The following is a 20,048-nucleotide window of genomic DNA, read 5'->3' as shown; positions in this document are numbered from 1 at the left end:
CAGATATAAATTTTCTCCCTCAGGTGCAAAAAACAAACTGAATTTATGTGTTTTCTAGTGAAAAATAAAATTGTCTCTACCTTCCCCACCATATGGTTGCAAAACCCATGTCAGTCATTTGAGAGTTGCCCATGTCCTCCCTTTTGTTTTATAGAGTTGAAGCTGGGGGTGGCAGAGCTAGCAGGGCAATAGCCCTGCTTTGCAGTTCATCTTGGCTGCCACTGAAATGCCCATTGTGTCAGCCCCATGCCCTTTTCAAAAGCAGATTAATCTGCCAAATGACTCTAATCCTTTCCTACCAAATCTGGCTCCTGGTACCATTTCTGCACCCCTCAAGTGCAGGATGCTTAGCTAATTAGTGACCAGGTCCCAGTTGCCCCTTCAGCAAATCCGTTGGAACCAATAAAATGTTCTGCTCTCTCTCAAGGATTGCAAACCCTCCATCAGAGTGGAATCGGTCCAACTGCTCTATGTCCAGATACAAAACCTTCACTTTTTTCCTACCCTCGCTCTCCATGAAGGTTTGCTTTAATCTCATTTGATGGAAATTAACACCAAGACTCTGACTCAGTGTCAGTGCTTGGAATTCCAGAATCGTCAGAATGCAAAGAACTGCCTAAATACTCCTTGATGGAGAAAAGAAAAATTCTAATTTTGTAGCAAAAGAAGACAGTTACACATTTCATTATCAAAAATTGCTGTGTTATATAGGAGTATGACTAAATTTGTCAAGTGTCAAATGTCTTAGCTCTCATGTGCCATCTTTACTATGGCTATGTTGTATATTAATATTGTTTTTAAGTCATAGGTCCTATAAAATATCTCCTAAACTATTAAACCTCCAAATAATGAGTTTTTTTCTTGTTCATTTTTAAACTTTATTAGGTTAAATATCTTGCAAGTTTTTGGTAATTTAAAGAATAAAGAAGAGGTTTGGAGATTGTCTGGCTTTGACATGGATTTGTTCTATGATTTACCACAAGCCACTTAACTTATTAGATCCATAAAATTAAGAAGTGTTAGAACATTCCTCAAATTCACTATATATGGAACAAAATTTAAAGGCAATATAACTCTCCATTTTATTTAAGTATCAGAATATACGTAAGCACGTATCTATTACTGGACTTTTTAGTTGGGTTATCAGTTTCTTCAATCAAATGAAAGAATTGGACTCAATTGTTCTTAACCAGGGAACAATTGCTTAAAATTCTGATTCAGCTGCTGAATCCAGACACCTGGATAATTTGTGATTCCTTGTGATTTTGAGAATCACAAATTATCGAGAATCACTAGACTAGGTATCCAGATGGCACTTTCCAGCTCTAAACTTTTCTGATATTTGGGGTGGAGTACAGAGGTTACTATTTCATGTGTACTGATAACTCACAATTTAGCACCTTATATGAGAAATAAAGGACAGTCTGAAAAAAAGTAAGAGATTTATCCCCTGTGTTTTTAGCAGCATATTTCATTGCATCTTACATTTAACGTATGATTTCTCTTTTGGATTATTCCATCTGTTTCAGTGATTTTGTTTTTTGGGGTTTTTTGTTTGCTGGTTTGTTTTGTTTTCCATTATACATCACTTTTATTAGTTCCAACCCCAAGTTTTCCTTAAAACAGTAATATTTCATTTTTACTGTTTTTACATCCATTTAAGACACCCCACCTTACTGCAAATTTACCCTTATGCAATTAAGTACTGGATCCGTGCACTTTGATTTTGTTAACAAGTGAATAGAGAAGATTATCTCCTCTTATTGAGAACACATTTTCCTCCGACACCTTGTTCTATCTTGGTTTTTTTTTAAAAAGAGTTCTAGCAAAAGGCTATTTCAAAGGTTGATTCTTTCTCCTTTCACGATGTGCGCTCGAAATTCCTAAACATCCTTCAGGCTGACGTCTTTCACTCCATAGACTTACTGACTAACCCTAAAACTTCCTTTCCAATGTTTTCTTGATTGGTGCCATTCACATCGATGTAGTGGTGGTTGGCATCTGCAAAATGGTGGGAAATAGCCTTCCGGAATCCTTGACTTTTGTTTCCGAACCAGATTCATGGACAAGCAAAGGATGAAAGAAAATGGTGTCTCTCTTCTCCTTCATGATGTGCACCCGGGTGTTATTTCTGTCACAGTCCTGGACCCCATGGAACATGATGTTAAACCTTCTCTCTCAGTGGGAATAATCGTGTGGTTTCAAGGGACCTTTGTGTGTCCCTGGGAGCACAACCAGGTAGCCATTGTTCTGGTCGATGTTCTCCATGGCTTTCCAGGCACAAACGATGCTATTGCTGGGCCTTAAGGGGAAATATTGCAGATCCTTGTGCAAAAGGTGACGGATGGGATGTCTTCTGCCTGAATCTAGAGGGTTGTTTATCAGCATTGCATGCATGGCCATAACATTGTGTCCAGTGAAGCACTCCACATATTTCAGGATTTCAGGGAGGGTGTAATATCTGAAGAGTTCCTTATCTTCTTGGAAATCTTGGAACTTGGTAGTCACTTTCTCACTTGGCGTATATTGTGATTTTGCAATGGTCACATCTTTCATCACCATCAATCCCAGTGGTTTCACCTCCTTTTTGCAGATTCTGTCAAACTCATCCCTCAAGTGTTGAATATCAGCACCAGTCACCAAATTTTTAATGAAAAGAAACCCATTTTCTTCATAAATTTCTCTGTTCTAGGCTTAGAAGATTATTTTCACAAGTATACTGGAATTGTTGACTATGGAAACTGGCAGGAGAAACAGCCCCTGAAGTGGGGTGAGCTATGATGGCCTTGGCCTGGCGGTGCCAAGTATCACAACAAGATATGCAGACAGGGGAGGTGTGGTCCTTGTCCATGGCCTTGGGGTGAACACCGGTGGCCGGGCCTTGACCCCACTTAACTCTGAGGGCGGCCCCGCCTCCCCAAGGCTGGAGAGGCTTCAGTGCTTTTCTTTTTAAGACAAAAGGAATAAATCTAACTTTTTCATACCAAATCTTTTCTGAAGGACATAATAATATATTGTTTTCACCTCACTTGCAATAGCTTAGTGAAGTGTCAATCTCTTTATGTATTGACATTTGCTAATCAGAAAATTTGTGCATGAAATTATAACTTTTCATAAAGGCTGGATATAATGCTTCAAATCATTTTGAGAGCATTAAAAAATAATCAATGGCTAACTGATTGTAATGCTATCCCAAAATTCAATTAAGCCTTTTGATTAAATTGATTAGTTACAAGACCTTCAGTAATGAACATATAGCAAAAAAGTTTAATCTAAATCGTGATGCGGGCTTCCCTGGTGGCGCAGTGGTTGAGAGTCTGCCTGCCGATGCAGGGGAGGCGGGTTCGTGCCCCGGTCCGGGAAGATCCCACGTGAAGCGGAGCGGCTGGGCCCGTGAGCCATGGCCGCTGAGCCTGCGCGTCCAGAGCCTGTGCTCCGCAACGGGAAAGGCCACAACAAAAAATAATAATAAATAAAAGAGAGATTTAAATCGTGATGCATCAGCTAACAACCAAACTCATGGTTAAAAATGGCACTTGTAGAGATTAGGTGACACAAAATGAAGTCCTTTGGGTATGTCCATTCGAAACAGCCTACTTTTGTTTATGTAGAATAAGATCTGCCTAAAAAATTTATTACCCAGATCTCTACTTTTCATTACCCAGATTTTAGTCTAAGAATTTATTGAGAATAATTTAACATTACATTTATGAAAGTTGTTCAATGTGATGGCTGTCATTTTTCTTTGCTTTCTACAATACGGTAGATTATAGACTTGTTTTCCTTGTATAATCCAAGAGGAATATAGAATTTTAGTTCATTCATCTGATGATTGTATAATTCTTTCAGTGTATTCCCCTCAATTGTCAATTTTGATCAGCTAATATGTCTGTCTGAAGCACCCCATTTCTTCACCTCTAATCTGTTGTTTTCAGTCTGTCATGGTAGTGAAACACATAACCAAATTTGTTAGGATTATATGCAAAGTAAAAACAAATGGATCCTAGAAAAGATTTGTTGATCCACCAGAGTAAAGAAATATATGAGCTTTAATACTTTGGACTTATGATATCTAGTTTGGAAGCTCAGACATATTTTTCCTTCTTTCTTATTCCAAGATTAGTTACAGAGAAGTGAATTTTACAGATGGTTGAGTTTTGAGGTTTAGAAATCTGTGGAGCAGTGTGAATTTCATAACTGTTTCTAAGAATGTAACTAATCAGAGAGAAATTTTCCATTTTCAGAGTCTCCAGTAAAAGTGGACAGTTCCTAGAAATAGTCCAGTTTAAAAAATGATTTAGAATTTGTTGAATACAATTTCCATTGCCAACATTAGCCAAAATACATCAATAAATAGGTTTATTTTCAAAGCATTATCAGACAGGTTAAGCTTCAAAGTATTTCAATACCAGTATTGTACTTTTATATTATTGTTTGTTGTATTTGCATCACTATAACTAGGACTCAATTCTGCGTTTCACAATTTATTTCTGAGAATTTAGTGAATAGTTACACAGTAATTTATTTTTTTCCTAAAAAATATTCTTTCTACCATTTACATGGATGCCATTTTTAAGTGGTTGAGTCTATATAAAACTATTTTTAGAAAGCTGTCATGTGGTGTTCAGATACTGTTTTTAAGATGATAATAAGAGAAAAAACACACATCTTCCTTCAGAAGAACAGGGTGACTTAACAGTATATTATTAACTGACAAGAGCAGTGACCAAAGAACTGTAAATCCTTCATCTCCATCAGTGAAGAGCTCCATTGTGTTCTAACTCTGTGTCATGCCAATCCCGCATTTGTCTGTGAGGAGTTTATCAATTGTGAAGAGTGTAGGAAATTTTGAACAAGAGAGTGGATATGTATATGTGAAAATAAGCATATGAGCAAATGTGCATACACATGTGAGTGCATACACACAAAAGAGAATATGTCTTTGTTCTTTAGCCACTTGCCAACCATCCTGATTTAAACAGATAGCAAGAGGTTTCCAACATCAAGTTCTGGAGCCCAGGTTAATTACTTCATATATGAACTTGTCTTGGTTATAATACATACAGATTAATTAGAGCTATCAGATAAATAGCTTCTTTATGTAAACTGATGAAAAGCTTTGGTTAAGAATAACAGAGAGTGGTCTTTGCATTTTCTCGATTATAATGGGTCAGGTTGTGCAGCATGCCTTTCACAACCAAAGGCTGCTTGCACATAGGGGACAGGTCTTTGAGGCCCACAGCTTCCCTTCCTAGCTGTGCCACCTCAAACAAGTCACTTATCCTTTCTAAGCCTCACTCAGCTCATTATAATAATGCACATATTAATAACAGTTACTTTGCAGGATTGTTATAAAAATTAAATAAGATACTGCATGTAAAATACTTAACACATTGCCTGCCATGTATAAAGCAATTAACAAATATAAACCATATTTTATGATGCTGAGGAGGAGGAAGAGGAGAATTTAATTGTGGCTACAGAAAAAGAGAGAGACAGAGAGGAAAGGAAGGAGGAAGAGAGAGAGAGAGAATGAGAGAGAGAGAGAGAAAAAATAAATGATAAATGAATGAATGCATGAATGAATTGAACTGGCAGGTCTTTATCTCTATCTCTTTAGCTAATTTTAGATTTCTCATAGACTAAGAATCCCATAGATTTCCACATCTGTGACTCTACTCCTGTTTTGTAAATAAGTTCATTTGTACCGTTTTATATGTGGAATTTTTTAGATTCCACATATAAGCAATATCATGTAAGAGGGGGGATGAATTGGGAGATTGAGATTGACATATACACACTACTATGTATAGAAAAGATAACTGACAAGTACCTACTGTATAGCAAAGGGAATTCTACTCAATAGTCTATAATGGCCTATATGGGAAAAGAATCTTAAAAAAAAAAAAGAGTGAATATATGTATAATTGATTTATTTTGTTGTACACCTGAAGCTAACACAACATTGTAAATCAACTATACTCTGATACAAATTTTAAATAAATAAATATAAAGCATATTACGTACACACACACACACAAGAATCTCATAGAGTCTGTACTCATCCCAAGATTCCAGGGATTTGGCAACTGCTGATAGTTTTTGTTCTACATGATCTCAGGCTGCTGGGGTTCTTGGGCAATCCTTTAAGACTTGATGTGAGATTGCTACATTTCTGATGAAATGCTCTGCATCTGATGGACACAAAGCAGAACACATCCACCTGTCTCTCTTCAGACATCTGTCTCTCTTCAGACATCAAGCCTTTAATCTGGCTAACTTCACCTAAATTTTAGTGCCACAGCCTTCCAGGTTAGTTCCCCTGATTTAGTTGCTGGTCTTCTCTGCCCTCTCAGAGCAAGAAGATCTCCTGTCATCTAAGTGCTGCACTTAAAAGACTAAGATGAAAAATCCATCTTCTATACTTAAAAAAAATTTGGAACAAAAACTCAAGAGAATCCCATGTGATTGACATCAATATAAGTGTGAATGAGTGTATGAACATATATACAGACATATAGGTCTAGAGTGTTATTACCGATCCTGTCACTTTTAAAATATATATGTAATCAAGGGCTAATTGCACGTCAGAAAATGTAGATCTCACTATTTTCTGTGCTGTGGTGTGCCTTTCTAGGACTGTTTTTATAGTTTACTGGTATATCATAGAAGATGTATTTTACAAAGAAAACCACAAGCCTCTTGGAAATAAACCAGGTTTCTCTTGGTCACACTGTGATGTAAAGCAGAGTTAGAATGGTCTGCAGACCCTGTGCCTCTCCCATATTTTCCTTCTCTCCTAGACCTCGTTGTGCCTCTGCAAATATCAGAGCTTGAGTTCAGTTGCCCACAGGACTCACAAAACTAAAAAGGATGAGAATCTTGAGATCAAATCATTATTTCAGAGACTCCATAACACACCACAATCACCTATATCATTTCTGAAAATACCTGCTAATTGGGACTCACTTCCTAGGGATTCTAATTAAGTAAATAGGAACGAGGTCTTAGCCTTTGTGTTTTTAAAGTATATCACAGAAGATCCACATGCAGAGCCATAGTGCATAAATACAAGCTCCTGGTGGTCACTGGGCTGCCTATCCCGGGCAGCACTCAGCATCCAGCCAGTGCTCACCTGGATGGAAGTCTGCACTCAGAGGACAGACCCTTTCAGGGAATGGGCTGTTCACAGGTAATGCATCCAGAGACTAAAATTAAAGTGCCAGCTTCTTATCTGCAGATTAACTGGAACTGAAAAAAATGTAGAGCTAGAATTATAAAAAGTAAATTTAGGATTAAAATAGAGACTTAGAACGCTAATCATTGCTTTCTCTCTCAAGTGGGAACTTTCAATGGAAAAAGTGATCTCCTTAGCTGGTTTTGACAAGCAAGTCCAAAGGCCTTAGTCATCAAAGGGGTGGCTATTAGATGACATTGGTTTGGAAAGAGTAGGCTGACCAGTCAAGAGACAAAATATTCAGAAAGGAAAATTCCAGAAAGTTCCAGAAAGCAAAACTTGAATTTGCCTCCCAATGGCAACCATTTACATAGCGTTTAGTATTTATAACTATTTACCTAGCATTTTCACTGTATTAGGTATTATAAGTAATCTACAAAGGATTTAAAGTATACAGGAGGATGTGTGTAGGCTACATGCAAATACTACACCCTTTTATATAAGGGACTTGAGCAACCAAGGATTTTGATATCCTCAGGAGTCCTGGAACCAATCCGTGGAGGATACCGAGGGATGACTGTACACAGTTTCTACTAAATTGTGATTTTATATTTGCAGTGTACTGGGAGTTTGAGAGTGTGAAGCCAACCTCTTGCTACCCAACTGAGATTTTCTTCCAAGATTTGAATGGGAGCTTTAGATACAAATCCTATATGATGTAAATTGGACCCTTAATTTTATAAGCAGCCTGGAGCAGACTGAGAACTGCTGTTCAGTTGTTCTTGCTAAAGCTTGACAGAGAACCAGAGCTGTAGAGGGAATATTGGTAAGAAAAGATACAGTCATTTCATCAGTAGTTGCAGTAAGAGAAGCTTACAGCATCTGGGTACAAGTGCCCTGCACGTAAGAGAGTTAATGGAACACAGGAACGTCAATTCCTAGGCTTACAAGCAGGTTACTAGAGCAGAATTTACTTCTGAACCAGAAACGTAGTATGGAAAGCATTCATAATCTTATAAAAATCGACAGCTTTCCTCTTTGGTGGGAAACTCAGCTGGCAAACTCATTTAATGGCTATAGTGACTGGAGTGAGATATAACCCTGTAATTGTGGTGTAATGCATTTTAGAACTTGGTATGATATTTTACATTTGGTAAGAGAGAGATGGGCTGAATCAGAATCAGCCAGGTCACGGCGCATGAAAAGCATTACTGGAGTGGTGTGGAAAATTAAGGAGGAGTCTAGCGATAGGCACTGAGAGACAAGTGAGAGTTGGTGGTAGTAGCATGAGGTGAGAGGAGTCTAAGAGGAAATATTCAGAGGACATTGCTGTCCCTCATTTCTTAAAGCAGGTGTTTATTGCCTTGCCACAGATTTTTGAAGTCCAACTTTCATTCTTCAGATGACTGTGACTATGTCAAGTGAATGACTTCAATCCAGAAATTATCCAAGGTGATAGCATAAAAATGTATTTATACAAAGTAAAGCTTGAATACTAGAGCTATTTATTGAAGATGCACTCTTACTAAATAAGTTAAATTTATATTTTGAAGTGTAAAATTTCTCAAAATCTGGCTTTTAAGATATTTTATTAAATGTTCTGTATACACATAAGAGTGAATGATTTTTATAATGGGAAAAGGTTTTAAAGTATTGTATTTTAATCCAGCTATAAATATATTTTAATAAACTCAAAATTTACCAAAATAAATTAATTTTAATTACAAACCCCACAATTTAATAAGAAAAATTCCTAAGAGAAAAGTAACTGTCCCATGGCTTCTTTTTCATTACTGAGGATTGGAATAATATACTGATCATTAAACATCAAAAAAGCCAAAGATTTTGAAAACATTTTCTAAGGATATGAGCCCCTGGCCACTCTGAGGTGGTTCCAGTTACTGCACTTAAGCCACCAGGGAGTTTGTTCTTACTGTGTTCTAGTGGACACAGAGAGAGGAAAAATTTTTTCTTGAAATTTGCCAATCTAACTAGCTAATCAATGGATTTCTGTCATGTGTCCTCTCAAATTTTTTCTTAAATTTTGTGTGATGAATTGTAATAAATATATCCACAATTACACTAACTCTTTGGTCTGACTTTTAAGTATATTTTGGCAACCTAAGACAAACTAAACACTTTTAAAAATAAATGAATTTGAACCAAATCTAAAACAATATTAAAATTAATACTTTAAATATGCAAGGGAATATAATGTAGAAAAACATTTTCAATTTGTTACATATTGTCCAATTGTAATTTGGCCCTTATTATTGTCTCTGAGGGGAAACAACTGAATGAATAACTCATGCAAATCAAAATTCAAAACCAAACTATAATCAGTGTTGTTATGATTTATGTATAGATGTCTGTAAAACCCTAATACAATCAGATCTTATTGTAGAGCAAGTTATGTATCAATTATTATATATACCTATTGAGATGTTCCTGTAGAAAAAAAAATGTTTGCTTTTTATTCCTCCTTAGATAAAAAGTTTGACATAATTTAGATAAAAGAAGACAAAATTGTTCCAAGTAAATTCTTCTAGAACTGCTTGGATTGTGGATGGGGGCAGAGAACCATAAACGGCAGGAATGAAATAAGGAGTGCATCTCCCCATTCCTCCATACTGGTGACTTAACCAAACAAGTGGGGCCAGAGCCTGAGGTGCTTACTGAGAGGCTTAATTAGTCAGACCTGAAAATCATTTGTTACTTCTTGTTCATGCAATTAACAGGCAGATGGAAGAGGAGAAGTTCTAGCCCTAAGCAAAGTCATAATATTTCTGTGGGTTAAGACCTTTTCACAGGCTCCTGGTGATTTTTTGACAAAAGCAGTCTTTAGTGGCCATCTGCTTTTGCTCTCAGTGATGACATGACCTGTGATTGCATCAGTCTAACTGCCACCTACTGGACCAGTTTATACAAGGACTGTCCTATATCTGTGTAGTCATAAAACAGGAGATACTCCTTGTCACATAAATGCAAAAGCTATACCAGAAAATTAATAAATGTGATGTCAAGGGAGGACCCAATATATATTCATTTTCTGATCTTGTTCAAGAGTTATAGATCCCATGAATTTTACAAATAGTTTATCATTTCTTTGTTAAAGGGAGACAGAATCTGAAAAATTCTTGAAAACTCGAAATTTCCGGAAGCTAGGAAATAAACTTATTTCTGCTAGCAGAAACTTGTTTTCCTACAATTGGAGTGGTGTTGGTGAGGGTGGGCTGGGGGGACGAATGCCACTAAAACCTGGATTACATCAGAGGGAGAAGCCCACCAGCAAAAGAGACCCTGGGCTGCACTGTAAGATGCAGAGGTAGTTCAGATTTCTTTACTGTGCAAAATGTCCTAAATCCATTGTAAATAAGTTTATAAGAAAGTATATATTTTCCAATTTAAAGTCATGTCTTATCTGACAATTATCTATACTAGCTAATTATTTTTTATGTTTTCAAATAATTCCATGGTCTTATTTTTTCCTGTATACCTAGATTGATTACTATACAGAGTGCTGAGCTACCTTTTTAAATTCTCTAAGTAACTCTTTAATAACATTAAAATCCAATTGCAAAATTATTGCACATTCTTTTGTAGACAGTTTAGAAAAATAGGAAAAAAACAGCAAATTTTTAAAAATAGTTATTTTGAATTTTATTACTAAAAGATCCATAACCAGTATATTCTGCTCCAGAAAACTATATGGAAAATACTGTCTCATATCTTTTAGTTTTCAATTGATCATTCAATAACTTATCTGCTCCTTTAGAAGATAAGTCATCCAGTGGGAAAATCAGTCCAAAATGGGGTCATATCTTCTCCATCACTGGAAGAGTAAGAAAGAGAGTGGTTTATGTGGAGGCCTAGGGACTAAATCTGACCTGGGAGGACTGTAGTTTAGGTTCTGGTAGTTGTTCTGTAATGGTTTATGTTTGAATTACCTTCCAAATTTAATATCAGGAAAATGTCATATTTGAATAAGAATGTCCATCTTCTTTTGAATAACCAGGGTATCTGGTAAGTCCAGGACGGTTGTGACATAGAAAGCCTTCCTGGAGTTGGTGACCTCTCCGTGCTTTAGACACTGCTCTCCTTTGGTGCTTTCTCGGTTTACTAGTACCTGATGGCCTCCACCAAACGTCTACAGTGCTGGTGTCTGAACCCTACAAAATAGTGAAAGCTTGTTCCAAACTGATCTTCCTCTGTTCCAGGGTTTTATGAGCTCTCCATTTAAAGACTGGACTACAGGGTATTTTTCCACCAAGACCTAAGCTGTGGAAGTTACCCTTACATAAATCAAAACCTTAGAAACAATAACGAAGAAAATGTTCTTTGCCTGGTAGAAAATCAGCATGTCCATTTTACAGTAACCTCATTAATGCAACTACAGGGGAAAGAAAAAAGGGTGGGATCTTTAAACAGGCTTCTTAGTAGAATCACAATATCTTTTAAATAATGATTTAAAATTTGTGACCAGCAAATTTTTTCATCTTATCCTTTTAATGTACTTTTCTGAGCACAATTTTTGTGCATAGTCTGGGAACTTTAATGTTGTAGTAGACTCAAATGAGTGTGTATGTATTTATTATCTATCTGCTAATCCTGACACAAATAGCTCATATACTTCCTCATTTTTTATATTCATCCTGAAGAATGAGTAGACTAATTGACATAATGCAGTGATCTTTTTTTATGTTTTCACTAGAGAAAAAATACACTCTGCTGAAACAGGTTCAGGTAAGTAAGTCTCTCTTACTTCACAGTATACCTTATTCTGTGTAGGCAGCAAAGATTCCTGTTGACATTTGGCCCATAGATGACCTCTTTCAGAGCTAATTCCTGTGTAGTTATACTCCGCAAGTAAATCAAAAGCTGAGGTGTAGTATGAATAATTTATCTTTTAAAGGATCCAGAATATCAATGTGAAGGAAAAATAAAACTGACATGAAGTTCATAATATGATATGATATCTATTTATTTAATAGATTTATGCTTGACAGCCATTTTTCTGGTACTGACAAGCATTACAAGGATTTTTAAAAAACACTTCCTAAATATATTTAGATCTTGTTAACAAAGAGCTGAAAAATAAAGATTCTATGTAAATCACATACAAACATATTCTAATTAGTTATTATTATATATTAACATTAATTATTATTATATATTATTTATTATACATTATTTTAAAGGTTATACATTATTAATAATTGCATCTGGGGTTTTGTGTAAAATTCTAATTTATTAAGTATAAGTTCATTGCAATGAAATGGTTGGAAAATTTTTGTATAAATTATATTTATACATTTTCTAAGACATCTACCATTAACTCTAAATAATGATATCTACTTTAGGTTATTAATATTTAATAAAATTAAGTTTTTAAAAACTCTTCAAAATCCTTTTAAAATTTTCTCTATATATCCATAGTGGTTGAATTCAATGACAATGGATATCCATGGCACTGTTGGGTCAAACTTTTGTAAACAGTCTCCAAACTTCTTTGATTTTGATTCCCTATTAATAAAATATTTTGTTCATATATTTCTAAAATATGAATTATTTGTAAATTACATGCTACATGACTTATTCCACTAATACAATTATAAAAACATGCATACAAAATATCAATAAAAATATAATAGAGTAAATAAAAAATAATTTTAAATGTTATATTGTTTATTATTAATCTGAAATGTTTGCTTATTTTAAATTTATTATAATTGACCAATGAGTGCAGTGTAATTAAATGTGCCATCACCTTTTTTCAATTGTTGAATTTTGGCATAATCATTTGAGTCAGCTTCTAATTTCAATTTGTGAAAATACTTGATTTTAAGAACTGACTAAGATGATAAAGATACCATATGGTGGTACATAATCAAAAATAGAAAAAGTATAACATTAGTTGTGCTTCCTAAATCCTTATATTTATATTTCAACTACACCCACTAATTATGCAAACTCTGCAGAGAGAAAGGGGAGATAGTGCTGCTGGCTTCATCTTCTCTGTTCCCCTTTTTTTGCTACAGGTACTACTGTGGCTGATATTCCTGAAATCTATGATTATCTGGTTTAAAAAGGTACCTCTAACTACAGTGAGGTGCTTTATTTATTGTTCTAATTCTTTGGAGTCACTGCAGCTGGTACCATCTGACAACAGCTTTGGCAGGGCAAGCTCTCTCCTTCTTCTGTCACTTATTATGCCCTCTTTACTCCATGACACATCCCATCACTCTCTTCTAGCCCGAGAGGAAACCTTCTTGAGAGTATGCCTTTTAAAATGGTCACCGATATTTCTTCCGTTTCTTTGGATTCCACTACTATTGAGGCAGTAAAATAAAGTAGCTGAGATCTCGGATCTGAAGCCAGACTGCTGTGTTCAAATTGTGGCTCAACCACCTATAAACTGTAACTTTGGTCTAATTATGTCATTTTTCTGTGCTACAGTTTCCTGAGCAATATGAGGAAATATATGGGTAGAATATGGAAGTAATTGCTATTTTTGTAGGTGATCAGGAAAAGTAAAAGGAGATATTGAAGTAAAGAGCTGAAAAAAGTGAGTGAGGGAGTGAGCCATATGGAAGATCTTGAGAGAGTGCTCAAGGTGAAGGGAACAGCAGGTGTCAGATTCTCCAAGGAAGAGCATTTTTGGCCTGGCAAGAAATAGAAAGGCAGGGGAGTGTGGCTAGAGTGAGAAAGGATGGTTGAGAGTTGATGATTCAGAAAGAAGGAATGGAGGCAGATGACCACAGACCTAGCAGGCTCTCACAAAGACTCTGTTTTTTACTCTGAAAGAGGAGGAGAATCAATGAAGGACTTTGAATAGAAGTTTGACAAAGTCTGACTAAAGTTTTTTTCTTTTCCTTGCATTTAGTTCTTCTTTGCTCTGCTACACTGTATTCTAACGCAGGGAGCTTACCTGTCTTATTTCCCCATACAAGCTTCCTGAGAGCCAGGGTCATTAATCATTCATCTTTGAATCTACAGAGCCTACTAAACCACCTGGATTAAAATAGATGCTCAATAATTATGTGCTGAAGGGATGAATTTAAAAAGGAGGAAAATTAAGCTCTGAATTAGTCAGCTGAGCACAGTAGAAAGATCTGTGCTCTGAAATTCAGTAATATGGAATTTTTGCTCAGAAATACTGACTTTGTGACTTTAGAGCAATTCTGTAGTTCCTGATTCACTAATCAAACCTTTTTGATTTGATTCTGTGGACAAAGTATGGCATCTCTTAAATTACCTGGGTCTGAGTTTTCTTGTTTTTACAGTGAGAGCTGTACCTATCTGTAAAGCCCTATGCTCTTTCAAGACCTATTCTCATTCTAAATTAAGGGTATCATGAGCCTCAATAAATTTTTGTCTTAACTCGCTCAAATGGACCATTTCCCAGGTACATTTTAATGAAATTGAAAACTAGAAACTATATCCAGCTATTAAAGCCTTAGGCCTATTGAGAAGTCATTAGTTTTATAAAACTTGAAAATGCTTTCTCCCATTCAATTTGACATTGCTAATGATCTTGAGTCTACTTTTCCTCTTGATATTCTTATATTGTCTAATTCATAAAACTTAACAAAGCGTATGTCACATATAAACTTACATCACTCTTTAACGTAGAGATAGGGACACATTAAAATATATGCATTAATGCAGCTGCATAAAAGCAACTATATTTGTTACCATCAGACATGCTGTGATATGAATTCAGCCACTAATTACTGAAATACACATTTAATAATTCATGTTTCATTAATACTGTACCATAAAAATACAGCATATAAAGGAATATATTATATATTTATTGTGGCATTCTGGAGAATTATCTTGAGGCTAAAGACTAATTTAAAAATATGATCATCCTTATCACACATTCTGGGCTATGTCATGAAACAGCCACATATTCTGTTTATGACCTAGTTTTAACTTGGCTCCTCTGAAATTTTTCTGCAACTATTTTTAGTGCCTTGAGGGAGTAGGGTGGGATTTAAACTAAGACCATTTTTCCATAATCATTGGACATTACTGTAGCACATGGAAATAATAATAAAGTTTAACATTGTTGTATTTTATGTGGAGGGAAATAATAAGCTTGTAGTACATTTTCTGTTACTGCCCATTACAGGGTAGATATCCTGTCTGTATTTTTCCTTGATTGGCAAAACCAAAAACAATGGAAACAAAATGTGTCATTTGTTTTACTTGACATGTGTTCTATTATATACGATTACCTGGGACCATAGTGTTTGGTGGTGTCCCCGAGGATTGCATGGCTCTTAAATAGTGACATCCCAAGGAATGCCCACAATGGTGTTGACTTCATCTTATATGGAAAATAACTTGCCATGGCCCAATAATGGCAGCTTACAATTCTCAAAATTGTAATGCATGTTTGTTAATTAATCTAGGTAATTGTATATCTTTGAAAGTATCCTTCATTGTTCATGTGACTATATTGCTTAAACATATTTTTATTGCATATCAAAAGGAGTCATTTATTTTGATTATATATATATAAATGTGTATATATACAATAAGTATTTTCCTCAACTTATTGACCTTGACGTTGGTCCTCATGGGTTATTTAATTTTCTTTATCCCCCTTAACATATTCTACTCTGTCGCTGGTATAATTGACAGGACCTACCTGTCAACAACTGATTTTTGCTTTTTCTCTTCACTCTTAACTTATAGTCAGATGCTTCCAGGATCCATGCCCTGATCTGGTTGCCCCTGGAAACTTGGAAGACCTCCCAGCTGAAGCCAATGTCCATCTTTAAGCTCCTTCTAAATAATTACTTTCACATCTTAGCTTTCTTTGCTTCAGGTCTCCAAAACTTGGTGGTATTTTTTGTTGTGGTGGTTTGTTTTTCTGGTAGGGCATCTACCTCAATTGTGGAAGATACACTGCTTTTACTTTTATTTCTATTCTTTTCTTTAATGATAAGGTCTTAAGATCCTATAAGACAAAATGTGTTCCTTTAACCAGAGAAGTTTTTGGAAATGCAAATTCTCAGGCCTCATCTCACACCTATTGGGTCAGAAACTCTGCAACGAGGCCCCAAAACCTTAACAAGCCTGTCACAAAATTCTAATCTCACTAAAGTTTGAAAAGTACAGCCATCAAGCTTTTGTGTCATCTAGGATTTTGAACTTCTTCTTCCAACCACAGTGGGTTTGGCCTTGAGTTTTTCCTCTGGGTATGTCCTGGTTCAAATTTGCTTTCCTGCTTCTGAGTAATATTCTCATCCGGGACACCACAGTGGGGGAAGCCTGGATTCCTTGCTACCAAATATTGTCCTTAGTGAACTCTCCTCACTTCTATATGTTTTAAAGTAAGTGCTTTCTTAGGACCTTTGATTAACTCTAATGAGATAAATTCATCTCAATCTTTCCCAGGTAAGGCCCGAGAAACATCCCTTATTTATGAACTCTCCTTTTAAATTCTTAGCCCCCCAAAACAAAGAAAAATAGTTCTAAGTGTAATGTATTTCCCAGTTAGTTTTACACTACTAGATGTCATTAGGAAAGCAACTGTGATTTCTCTTCTTTTCCATAGGAGATAGTCACCTAACTTTCCCTAAGTCATCTTGCCAAGTTTACCATGATTTTAGAACTTGTAATATTAATTAATATGATAATATAGTTTTATTTACATCTTTTGGGAAATTTATTTCCATCTCATTTTAATTTCACATTGGCTGCTTCATAAAATTATTGAAACACATTTGAGATGGAATCATACCTCTCTTTTTTCTCTGCGTGAATGGAGATGGATCTCATAACATATAATAAATATTAGTTGATAAGATGGTTATGTTAAAAATAGGTCTTTGCATTATGAAATAGGCTAATACTATAAATTTATAAGCCATTCCACTTTGAGCATACTGCATTTTATATTCATCACATACTGATTTTTAAACTACTGACAAGAAATGTTTCCCAAAAAGCAACTGTGAAATATAACTGAACATGTCTAATTTGACAGCTTCTTTACATCGCCACCTGCTTTTCAGCAATAATTATTTGTATTCTTAGTTCTTTTCCTTTTTATTTTAAAATGCACGTGTTTCACTATAATGCATGCATTTAAAAGCAAATAATAAATATAAAGATAGTCAAATACGATTTTCACTTTAAGTAGTTTATTTAAAAATGTTACTTGAAATTAATGCAATAATCTATAGTTATTACTTAAAATATAGCTTAAAAAGTTTTATCAAATCCATTTTTAAAAATTATAATAGTATATAAATATTCCCAGCTGAAGCCAATGTCCATCTTTAAGCTCCTTCTAAATAATTACTTTCACATCTTAGCTTTCTTTGCTTCAGGTCTCCAAAACTTGGTGGTATTTTTTGTTGTGGTGGTTTGTTTTTCTGGTAGGGCATCTACCTCAATTGTGGAAGATACACTGCTTTTACTTTTATTTCTATTCTTTTCTTTAATGATAAGGTCTTAAGATCCTATAAGACAAAATGTGTTCCTTTAACCAGAGAAGTTTTTGGAAATGCAAATTCTCAGGCCTCATCTCACACCTATTGGGTCAGAAACTCTGCAACGAGGCCCCAAAACCTTAACAAGCCTGTCACAAAATTCTAATCTCACTAAAGTTTGAAAAGTACAGCCATCAAGCTTTTGTGTCATCTAGGATTTTGAACTTCTTCTTCCAACCACAGTGGGTTTGGCCTTGAGTTTTTCCTCTGGGTATGTCCTGGTTCAAATTTGCTTTCCTGCTTCTGAGTAATATTCTCATCCGGGACACCACAGTGGGGGAAGCCTGGATTCCTTGCTACCAAATATTGTCCTTAGTGAACTCTCCTCACTTCTATATGTTTTAAAGTAAGTGCTTTCTTAGGACCTTTGATTAACTCTAATGAGATAAATTCATCTCAATCTTTCCCAGGTAAGGCCCGAGAAACATCCCTTATTTATGAACTCTCCTTTTAAATTCTTAGCCCCCCAAAACAAAGAAAAATAGTTCTAAGTGTAATGTATTTCCCAGTTAGTTTTACACTACTAGATGTCATTAGGAAAGCAACTGTGATTTCTCTTCTTTTCCATAGGAGATAGTCACCTAACTTTCCCTAAGTCATCTTGCCAAGTTTACCATGATTTTAGAACTTGTAATATTAATTAATATGATAATATAGTTTTATTTACATCTTTTGGGAAATTTATTTCCATCTCATTTTAATTTCACATTGGCTGCTTCATAAAATTATTGAAACACATTTGAGATGGAATCATACCTCTCTTTTTTCTCTGCGTGAATGGAGATGGATCTCATAACATATAATAAATATTAGTTGATAAGATGGTTATGTTAAAAATAGGTCTTTGCATTATGAAATAGGCTAATACTATAAATTTATAAGCCATTCCACTTTGAGCATACTGCATTTTATATTCATCACATACTGATTTTTAAACTACTGACAAGAAATGTTTCCCAAAAAGCAACTGTGAAATATAACTGAACATGTCTAATTTGACAGCTTCTTTACATCGCCACCTGCTTTTCAGCAATAATTATTTGTATTCTTAGTTCTTTTCCTTTTTATTTTAAAATGCACGTGTTTCACTATAATGCATGCATTTAAAAGCAAATAATAAATATAAAGATAGTCAAATACGATTTTCACTTTAAGTAGTTTATTTAAAAATGTTACTTGAAATTAATGCAATAATCTATAGTTATTACTTAAAATATAGCTTAAAAAGTTTTATCAAATCCATTTTTAAAAATTATAATAGTATATAAATATTCTCCAAATTTTAATACAATATTTGGCTCTAAGTTATATTTCTTTAACATAAAATCTGTTTTCAATATAAGTATTACTGAATGATTATGCTTTGCTTAGTAAATTGAAGGAAAATTTATGAAGTAGGAAAATCAAAAGGAGGGATTTTTAGGAGTTTATAAAATATACAGAAATTTACTATGAGACCTCTCTGAACTTAATAACTCTTCATTTATATGCAACATCCACTTTAGCTATGTTTGCAGTAAATGACCATTTGTTAACAGTCAGTTCTTCTTCAGGGGTTTATTAGTTTTTAAAGGACAATTATTTATGTGAATGTGATATATATGGGGAAGTTGGAATTGAAATAGAGAAAGAAAAAACTTTTTAAAACAAAAAAAAAATATTCTAAGAGATGTCTCCATCTCATATGTTGTAGACACATACATTTTCTGAATAGCCAGAGGTCTTTCCTCTTGGGAAATATTCCTTATTTCACAGAGAGGATAAATTGTTGCTTTGAGTCCTGAATTAAACATTATTTATAATCATGCACTCTTTTGTAAGGAAAGCTGATTTTTGCATGCAAACTAATACAGATGGGCATTGTTGGAAACAAAATTATCATTATTATGTCTTATTCAATAAACCAATAAACAGTACATTTTTAAATCAGCCTTAGAAATTCTCAGATAGGTGACAGGGTAAGCAGATAAATAATAATAAAATGTGTGCAGTTCCCAACCCAATCAATCTCAAATGCCATTTTCAGAGAAGTAAAAAGATTTAGGGACTTAGTATATTTTACTAAATATATATGAGAGACAAAATAATTGATTCTGCCTTTTATTATTTTGGAAAATGTAGTTTCAAGTGAGTTTAACTATTAGCCTGCCATATATTTTTTTCTCTTACATAAAATGGACTAAGAGCCTTTAGAATTTTTTTTTTAATTTTATTATAGTAGATTTACAATGTTATGTTAGTTTCTGCTGTATAACATAAATCAGTTATACATATACATATATCCACTCTTTTTTAGATTCTTTTCTCATTTAGGTCATTACAGAGTGTTGAGTAGAGTTCCCTGTGCTACACAGTAGGTC

The 20,048-nt window shown here is 34.7% G+C and overlaps 1 protein-coding gene and 1 pseudogene across 2 annotated transcripts in view; one reads left to right on the top strand and one right to left on the bottom strand.

The window, feature by feature from the left end:
- Positions 1 to 20,048, top strand: part of EYS (eyes shut homolog) — a 1,767,714-nt gene that overhangs the window by 454,624 nt on the left and 1,293,042 nt on the right. The window lies entirely within an intron of this gene.
- On the bottom strand, positions 1,839 to 2,851 carry LOC102989801 (phytanoyl-CoA dioxygenase, peroxisomal-like; annotated as a pseudogene).

The sequence above is a fragment of the Physeter macrocephalus genome, chromosome 10, assembly GCF_002837175.3.
Source record: "Physeter macrocephalus isolate SW-GA chromosome 10, ASM283717v5, whole genome shotgun sequence".
NCBI classification, from domain to species: Eukaryota; Metazoa; Chordata; class Mammalia; order Artiodactyla; family Physeteridae; genus Physeter; species Physeter macrocephalus.
The sequence above is the reverse complement of the archived record's forward strand: the minus strand, read 5'-3'. Positions and strand labels throughout refer to the sequence as shown.